Source organism: Montipora foliosa, chromosome 2 (genome assembly GCF_036669935.1).
Source record: "Montipora foliosa isolate CH-2021 chromosome 2, ASM3666993v2, whole genome shotgun sequence".
Lineage (NCBI taxonomy): Eukaryota > Metazoa > Cnidaria > Anthozoa > Scleractinia > Acroporidae > Montipora > Montipora foliosa.
The window spans coordinates 15,817,517-15,827,516 of record NC_090870.1 but is presented as its reverse complement, the minus strand read 5'-3'; the positions used below and the strand labels follow the sequence as shown (position 1 = coordinate 15,827,516).

Here is a 10,000-nt window from a genome sequence, read left to right as displayed (position 1 = left end):
AACAAGAAATTTTACAACAAATGTTCCGAAAATTCTAGATCTCAAATCGTCTTCCGAACAGATATTTTCCGAAAATTTACGTTGGGTGCCCCTGTCATTTTGCGAGACGCAACAGCGACTGGCACACTAAATCCTCCCAGATCGGACTTGATTTTACCTCAGTATGATTTTACCACAGTATGATTTTACCATTGTAGTTCTTTTCAAATCGATTGGAACTACAGTAGCTACAAATCGAGATACCTATAACAGTACCGCCGGCAGGAGCAACTAAGGCTACTTTTAAAGCATGTTTCTTGTGTCAAAGTATTGCACATTTGCCTTGCTAAAATTTTATTCCATCTTTTCCCACTGCGCTTTTTTGTTTACTGAAACCTCGAACCCCGTGAATGAATTATCGTTTTACTGATCACACCTGTAGACAAATCTCGTGACTTTCATGTTTATCATTTGAACAACAACAATGGCAAAAGTGATTAATATATTTTACCTCAGTATGATTTTACCATTGAAGTTCTTTTCAAATCTATGGGAACTACAGTAGCTATAAATCGAGATATCTATAACAGCACCGCCGGCAGGAGCAACTAAGGCTACTTTTAAAGCATGTTTCTAGTGTCAAAGTATTGCACATTTGCCTTGCTAAAATTTTATTCCATCTTTTCCCACTGTGCTTTGTTGTTTACTGAAACCTCGAGCCCCTAATTGAATTATCGTTTTACTGATCACACCTCTAGACAAATCTCGTGACTTTCATGTTTATTATGTGAACAACAACAATGGCAAAAGTGATAATGAACGGTCCTTTCTTTACAACGACATAAGGTTCGTATCATCAATACTCAGGCCACGTAGAAAATCAGTAAAGCTATATAGTTCAGCGAAGCGTAGAAAATATTAGGCAGTCTTTCCGGCTCAGTATTGGCAAACACCTTTTGAAATAAACTCTTGAAGGAAAGGTTTATGTACCGTCATTGACAGATATTTTCCCTTGTTTAGAAATGCACTACTATATTGTCTCTCAATGTCGAGTCGGACTATTTGCTAGACATATTATGGACGATCTATTTTTGCAGCCCATTTTCTATCCCGTGGCACGCTTAAACTTGAGTGTACCAAAACGGACAGATGCCGGAAACGGGCCAAAAACCAATTAAGTAATCGACACGTAAGTTAACGAAAATGAAAATGAAATCTCAGCCAAATCAAGACTAGGGAAAAAAGCAAACAAATAAATTAAATGAGAAAGCATGAAGAATAATGAAGAACAAAAACAGGCACCGAGCTTTCAAAGAAAAATGTAGTTTGTTATCAAATTATGTTTTGTACTGATGTAGGTACCCGCGTGATTTTTCCCGTTTCCGGTCTCATTGGTTGGGGATTGATAAAAGCAACATTTCTCTTTCTATTGTAGTATTCGTGCACTTTTTCACCTCGCATTCCACTATGTTGACGCACTTTAATTAATAAGAGACAGGGTAAAGACAACGAACGAGAGGAAGGCATAGTCTAAAATCTGGCCTGCACTCTGGACTCACCAGTACTAAAATTTTACTCTTTCATCCTCAAGAAAAATACCTTGTTCTTTTTTTTAATGCAAAAACCTTTTTTTTTTACAAGATCCTCTTCAAAGCACGTTGAACTATGGTGGTTGAAGTCTCATTTCTATCGTGCTTTACGAATAACAGGAGAAGCGCTCTCGAAATAACGAGTAAAACACTTTCGAAATATTGTTGTCGACTTTCTTCTTTGGTCGAGAGCGAACAAAACTTTTGAAAACACTCGAAAACACTCAACGCGGTATGTTGTAAGAGTTTGATAACAACTGGCAGAGCGAGTGAAGTTTTATGTGGCTCTTATCTCATCAGTGAAAGGTGTTTGAAGACGGTGTGCACAAATGGGATTTCTAGCCATGCAGTATCTATGTGTTTGCACCCGTAAAAAATTTCAATTTTAATTTTTAATTATCCTGGCAAAGTCGCCAATAAACATGGCTACTTTCAGCTGGAGGTTTCACGGGGGTTACCATGGATGCCAGAGGTTTCGCTCCTCGTAATACTGTCCACGAAGAAACTCGACGAGAATATTTCGAGAGCGTTTCAATTGTTATTTCAAGAGCGCTTCACTTGCTACTCGTAAAAGCACGATAGAAATGGGACTTCAACCACCATAGTGCAACGTGCTTTGAGAAGATAAAACAGGAAGTTCTTTTAAAAAAAAGAAAAAAAAAATGTTTTTCGATTTAAAAAACAGAGTTTTTTTTTTTTTTGAGGATGAGATAAATTTACATTTAGTACTGGTGAATCCAGAGTGCAGAGTCCAGTCCAGATTTGAGACTGTGACTGTTCCTAAATGGAACGTATTTTTCAGTGCTTTGATGGAAGGGCGGGTCGTCTCATCTTTCCTTTCTCTGATGGATAAAGGGCGGAGCGAGATGGTTCTCCGTAATCAATATGTGACCCCCTGTAAGACCTTCTTATTGCCTGCTTGGGCACATCAGTAAACAATACCAATGCGTTTGACCTTCATCTCCTTTTACCTCGTCTTTTTTTTTTTTTTGGAGGGTATGGGGCTAAATACCGAATTAAATCCAGTGAAAGTATGAATGATAGGGTATATGAAATGTTTATTTTCTTGACCTGCGGAAACTAAATTGATAAAATTGAAATTATGAGCAGTTGCAATTGCAGATATTCTTTGCAAATGATTTAGATTGCTGATTTAACTCCGAAGATCTCCAACTATTCTGGCCAGCCAACACACTAAAACACTCGGCTGATTTAGATACGATACATTCTGGTGGCTATTCGTACAGGACCCGTACACCGACCTATATTTGCTATTCACACGGGAGTCCTCTAAGCACCCATTTCAAATACCGCTGATAAACAGTATTTGAGTCTAAGCACCCATTTGAAAACGGTTAGCTTTCAATAACTGCGTGGCTATGTCGTTCAAGGTTAGGATTAGAACCTGTAATAATCATTCTATAATAAATTGTTATTATTATTCTAAGAACACAAGGTAGGTCAGATGGCCGGTGACATCGAACAAAGCGGAGGTATTTCGTGAAATTAAACAGGCATCAGTCCCTCTGTTTGATAGCTGAACTGTGTATAAAGAGACTTAAAGACGACGTAAGATTTTCTGAGTGTTATTGAGCCTGTAATAATCATTTTAAGAAGACTTCCGTTTAAATAGCAAATGTGGGTCGGTGTACGGATCCCGTACGAATAGCCAGAGAAACAGGTTTGAATAGCCGATTCAAACCCACCTCGATCTGCTTCACCATATTCACCATCATAGTTTGATAAATCGACTACGATGATGTTGCTGATGATGTTGCTCATCATTTCGTATAGGATATTTGGTAATATAAATTAAAAACAGAATTTCGAATACAAACATTTCAGTCTTTTAAAGGATCTTCTCTGAGAAAGAACTTGCATGGCCCGCGGCATGTTCAAATCCTTTTAGATTTTGTTGGTCCTACGTTCACAACAGAGAAGAATTCGAAATCTGTGAAAAACAGTCTCGCACGTTATTGGAGGGCTCGTTTTGCAGTTTTTGGTAAAAAGCCCAGCTGGCATTTTCAAAAACCGAAAAGGTCACTGGCCTCAAGAAATAAGATAACTTTCAGGTATCACTTTTTGAAAAAAAAAGATTAAATTTCCATAAAGCTTTCGATCTTCAACTAACCGGTTAAATAAAAAAAAATTTCTTTCAACATTTGGTTTTCCTTGCAAGGATCTCAAAAATGTACCTTAATTGAAGGTTTTTAGTACGTTACACAATTTCTGTTCAAGGAAATAGTATATATAGACCATGGAAAGGTCCCAGGCATGGATTGTCCACAGATCATAACTCATTAGTGTGAGCCGTTGAAATGTGTGCCTTTTTTGAAGCAGAGGCCGAAATAGAAAAGTTGAAACAACAGCGAATATGTGAACTATTCTGCCAGGAAAAGAAAATCACTGTCATACAACAAGACACAAAACATTTTATTTGGGTTATGGCATAAACGTATAAGTAAATAAGAAAGCTTCTTGAGTGTAAACTGGACTACCGGTGAAAAACTTGAAAAAATGTTAAAGGGGGTTTAGTACGGCTCTCGTGTTCGTGCATGATTGAGGGCCAGAACTCAGTTGAGAATCCTGATTATTGAATTTCTGTGAAGAGGAAAGCGTTTCAAGTTAAGGTCACGGAGGTGAAACACTGCTTTCCGGCTTTCCACGCTTTGTGTTACAGCTTCTATCGCTAGACCGTATCCTAAATCAAAATCTAAATGTTCGTAATCCACGAATGCGGTGACCCTTCTCCGTTCAGTTGTCCGTTATAGGAATGCAAATTTCGGATTTTGGTCTCACTCAGGGTGTTCTTGGCAAATGCCAACATATGCAGCATTGAAGTTCTTTTTGAGGGTCAAAAAATCCATGCATTGACATGATAGAATTTCTTGTCTTTGCCCCTCCGTGGTGGTAATTGCCACATATTCTACCAGATTCCTGTCCTCGTCATTTTGCAAAGTAAAGTGGTGGCAAGAGTGGATCGAGGATTCGAGTTCGTCGCCTGGTTCAATCCCACGAAGTTTGCCTGTTTCTGTATTTAAAGGCGTCATCGTTTGGTACTGCAAACCTTTGTCGTTTGGCTTAAGTTTTCAGTGATTGTCCACCAGGAAACCGAAGAAACAGCTATAAAGAAACGGGAATTTTAGTGCTTCGCACAACGCCATGTGCACTAAACGGATCTTTTATGTGATATATAAATTGATCAGAACTCACCATAGAATATGCTCCAACATCGACAACGTTGTCGTTGCTTCACGTGCAATGTTGCGACGCATACATTATTTCCCGTTGAAGGTGGGAGCTCCCTAGAAAGGAGGGTGGGGTGGGGTGGGGTGGGGTGGTGAAGCCCAGTAGTAAGAGCTTGCGAGACAGACGTACGGCATTTCCGGTTGTCGGGAATATCGCTTGCCGAAAAATAATATGCATACTAAAGAGATAGAAGGTTAGCTAATGGATTCGATTATTACAACTGTTTTTTGACCGCCAGCACTCAAGTTATTAAAAGTTCCTTTAGGGGCGATTTACACGATACGATTTTGTCGCATGCGACAAGCCCACGACAGGCCTACGAGATGACTTACGATTGTCGCAGCGTTTTAAAACATGTTTTAAAATGCTACGACATTTTTTCTGACGTACACAACAATCGTAAATCATGTCGTGGGCTTGTCGTAAGCCGTTGTTGCATGCGACAAAGTCGCACCGTGTAAATCGGCCCTTACGCGATTTCTTTTCAGAAAGCGCCGGTCTTGCATGAAAATCAGATTATATGAATTGTTCGTTATTCGATAGATCATTTCAAGCAAGAGAGATTGATGTCAGGTGAAAGTTACGGCTGGCCAGTCGTGTCAAAATAGACCATTTTACTGTGACAGTTCTGTGCTCAGTTTCCAGGACTTTGAATAAAAACGAGGCTGGAGTTGACCTTGCTTTGAGACAAACAGCATTGCTTTTTGCTGGGTTGCCAAATGAGTAGCCTTTTTCCTGTGTTGGAAATCGGAAAATGTGCGTGTTAGAGTATTTCCTGTCACTCCCCAGATAAGTATAGACCTTATTCACGATGGCCGCCAAGTTGGATCTGCTATTATCATGCAAATGAAAATTAGCTACACACTTCTGAGGGGGCAAACAACACAAGTTCGAGAGGTTATAGCGAACATCTTAGCCACACAGATGATTTGTTTCACGTTCATTGGATGTTTTTTTTAGTGAAAAATGAGCAGATAACGAAGTAGAACGTCAAAATGTCAAAGGCAATCAAAAGATATAAAATTATTATAAGAGGTTCTTAATTCTAAATTCTAAAATAGACTTTTTTAGCAGTGTTATTTAAATATTTCGACGAGCCGATTTTCCGCAATTTGCTTTTTTTTCAATATTTGTCTCCCAGCATAACACATGGCTAATTTGCATGACAATTTGAAAACGAACATGGCGGCTATCGTGAATTAAGCCTATTGTCTTTGTGCCTACAGTTTAGGTTTCAGGGGGTAGCAGAAATGCGTTAATTTCATCCAGTGGACACAGTAGAATGATTTAATTAACCTGCAATGGCGGCGAAGTCGATGCAACGTGAATGGTGTTCTCTTGGATCTTTAAACAAAATGTACCCTTGTGGAGCACAAGAATAGAACATAATTCGATAAACAACACAAGCGTTGAAAAGTGAACAAATGGAATCCTCAAAGCGACGAAAAATGGACAACAATTGCATCTTTCAATCGGCCGTCGAGGAGTGATCTGTATTTCTAATTATCACTATACGTGTCTTATGATTTTGAAACGAATGGCCAACCATAAAAAAAATCGTTTCCGTATTTCATTTTGTTTAAGAGCCCTTTCTTTTCTCCAGGTATAGCTGAGTTTTTATAATTTTATAGGCAATTGCTAAAGCATTATTTCCAACCGCTTTAATTTGCTTCATGAGGGAGACATAGGGGTATATTAGAAACCGTAAAACCGAAGAAAAATCATCCAAAACCGCAAAACCGAAAACCGCATACAAAACCGCCGAAAACCGATACAATGGTGACAAGTGGAGCATATATAGCAAACTACGCTATCACTTATTTTATCAAAGTATTTGTGAATGTCATGGACTTGTCTACAGCCTCCGTATCTTTTAGTATCTGCTCAAATCATAGGCTTTATTTCTGTCGCTCTTTCGGGCCCGGGCTCAGTTGTGGGCTCATTTTCCGAAAAACAGCTGGTAATGGAGCCTAGTTTGCACACAATTCCTCTCGAGAATCGCAATTTTGCAATCGCAAAAAGTTGTAGCTCTGGAAACTTCAATCCAAAATTGATAACTAAGACCTGACAGTACGGAGATTTGCCTTGAATGTTTATCTTGGTCTAAAACATGCGATTGTACTGAGGAAGCTAACCGGTACAATATGTTCCTTGTTTTACATGGCAGCGGGAACTTGCTCTTAGGTTAAATGTGGTAATAAACAGATACTGACTTAAAATAGCAGTCGATTATTGAACCTCACCGCCCTTCCATATCGCGACCTTACACCAAAGAGAAAATTCGTCGATTTCCCTAATTCATCTTTCTGGTCCTGGGAATTGTTGTCGTCTGCACTGACTTCAACTTCTTCGTCACTACTTTCATCAAATTCTTGCTGTCCTTCGTCGGAGTCACTAGCTTCGTCACTCACTTCATGCTCGTTCAGATTTCCATGGGTTCCTTCATCTTCATCCACTCCGAAGTTCAGATTAACCTCATCACCAACTTCGAGATAGCGTTGATAAAGATACTCTGGCAATGTTCCGTGCTTAGCCATTGTAGTTTCTTGCCGCCCTGTCCTTTGTCTTACTGCAGCACCGTGATATGCTGAGGCCCAGTTGCGTAAGAGGTCACAGTCATTTGCAGGAAGGTTGACAACGGATAGAGGCATCATCAACGGTACGTTATGAGGAGACACCGTTGTGTCGGGCTTTGGGTACCAGAACCTTCGACTGGTGTGATAGTACGCAGCCCAGCTTGTAGCACGATTGACGTTCTCCTTCATTGTTGCACCAAACGATCTGGCAGATTCGAGTTTAGACATGTTCACGTTCTTGGAATAGACATTGGTGTGGCAATTTTCGACGTCTATGGCGATCGGAATCAAGCTATAAGTACCGTAAATAAAATTTATAGCGCAGCTCCGCGTGCCGAAGACACGCGCGCGCGGAGCACCGTGGGTAAGCAAATGTTGGTCACCGTCCGACCGTCCACCCCTCCATGTATGCCAATGTGACCAGTATCACATGACCATATCGCGGGCTCAACTTTAGAGTCTTTACAACTCATCGAGGTGGCCATACTCCAGCTAGTATACATATTGGGCATCCATGTTATGGTCAATTAACACCTGTCAAAACAGGGTATCCACTGACCAGTATTACGTGACCAAGTTGACCGCTCACCAGGTGCCTAAATCTATATGTTAAATTTCATGTAAACCCTTGCATTCAAAATGATATCATGCAAATTTCCACGAATTTTTCAGACGTTGCGCCGTGTGCAATGATCTAATTTTCCGCTTTGTAGCCGAGTTTTAGAGTTTTCAATTCGGCCAAAATCCCATGCATTCATTTTATTTTAAGCCGTGTTTGCAGAAACCGTGAAAAGGGCTATTCTTTCTGTATCACTGATCAACCAATGTGATCTACGAAACTACGTAAATTAAGTTAAAGAATTTAATCTCTTATCTTCAATAGCCTAACCCGATGAAACGACAAAAAGAAGATAAATATGCTTACGTTTTCGTTTATAAAAAATATATTTAGGCAAGCTCCTCAATTATTATTTATTTACGTGTTTGTTTTCAGATATTCCTGTATCTAGTCCGCTTACCACACGACCAGTCCAGCCTACTTATTGCTATAAACTAGTCCAATTCTCTTTATTTCTCTTTTCGCCGGTTTTAGTCACCAGCATTGTTTTCCCCTGCTCGTGTTTGCTCTGTCTTCCGCTACCTGTCGCTATAATTTTATCTCCTTTTATCTGGCTCTTTCTCTCCTTCCCACCCACCCTCCTCCTTGTCTCTCTCTCGTTGTTTATCGCTCAAATTTCGCCTGTTTTCTCGTGCTCTCATGTTGAGAAGCTAAATATTTTGAGCAAAAGCCGATAAAACGTAGATTTGAGTTTAGTGGTGTACTATATTTCGGCTGGCCAAACCAGTCTTCTTCAGGTACAATGAGAGTTTACATTGGATTGCTTCTATTTACATATGTATAGTAAATGGTTGTTGACGTAATACTGGAAAAATGTGATAAAATGTGGTAGTTACAACAAATTTGAACTCAAATTCTAAGAGTTACCGAAGAATAACGGAAATGAAGAACAATGAAGAACAAGAAGCCTGTCAAGGAATATTAACCATTAATGTCACTGTGTCCTTGGTATCAACATGCATAATTCGCTTTTAAACACATAACGCAAGGCGCAATGGAACTAGAAAACAGACGTATTGGGGTTTTACTGCCTTGCGGCTGGTTAGCCTATGCGACTTCCAGATTGCGTGACAAAGATCTCTCCAGGACAACGAGCTGAGTGGTAAACAGGAAGTGCTGGATCGGACAAGAGTGTTGACTAGTGAGCAATGTACAAAGGCAACGAGCCAACAAGCTTGAGGGAAGTCGCTGCGCAAACTTAACCCACACCACGCAGGAGCGACCCAATTTTAATGACGGCAAAGCGATAAATACAACCCATCTCCAAAGGGAGAGAGGGAGGGAGGGGGAGAACTTTGACAAATTGCAAACAGCTAGTTGATTTACTATAGAAGACAAACTGCCAAGTGAACCTTGGACGACTGACTGAGGCTTTTATAGCTAGACCCTATTAAAATAGCCACTTGAACAGGTTCTACCACGTAGCAGGTAAGCATTACACCGTGCTCTTTAGCACTAATGAATGAGGCTTTAACAGATTTGGCCAGTGCAGGTGTACGTTAGGAACCCGTTGATTGTATGACCTTGAACGACCGACTACAAAGAACGCGAAGATAACTATCGCGACACGGCGGGTCTAATTTGCAGGTCGCAGGTCGCGGGTTGCAGGTCATTGTTTCACCGATACAGAAAGTAACCTAAACATTCTTAAAAGCTAACCTTAGGCCTAATTAGGCCTAAACAAAAGCTTTTAGGACTAAGGTTAGCTTTTATGAATGTTTAGGATACTTTCTGTATTGGTGAAACAATGACCTGCAACCCGCGACCTGCGACCTGCAAATTAGACCCGCTGATCGCGACATGAATAGCCCTTTTAGTACGGTCACGTAACATTAACCGTATTTACTGATAGTGCTGTAAAATCTCATTTAAAGAGAAGAACAGATACTCATTTATGTGCACAATACATCGAAGCATAAAGTCTGCAAAAACTTTCAAATACTTACCCCTTCATAACATTTCAAATTCCGTTTTCCGTGAATCTTCTC

The 10,000-nt window shown here is 40.0% G+C and overlaps 1 protein-coding gene across 1 annotated transcript in view; it reads left to right on the top strand.

The window, feature by feature from the left end:
* The window catches only part of LOC137992547 (neural cell adhesion molecule 2-like), a 26,793-nt gene that overhangs the window by 815 nt on the left and 15,978 nt on the right, over nucleotides 1–10,000 (top strand). The gene's annotated exons all lie outside the window — the stretch shown is intronic.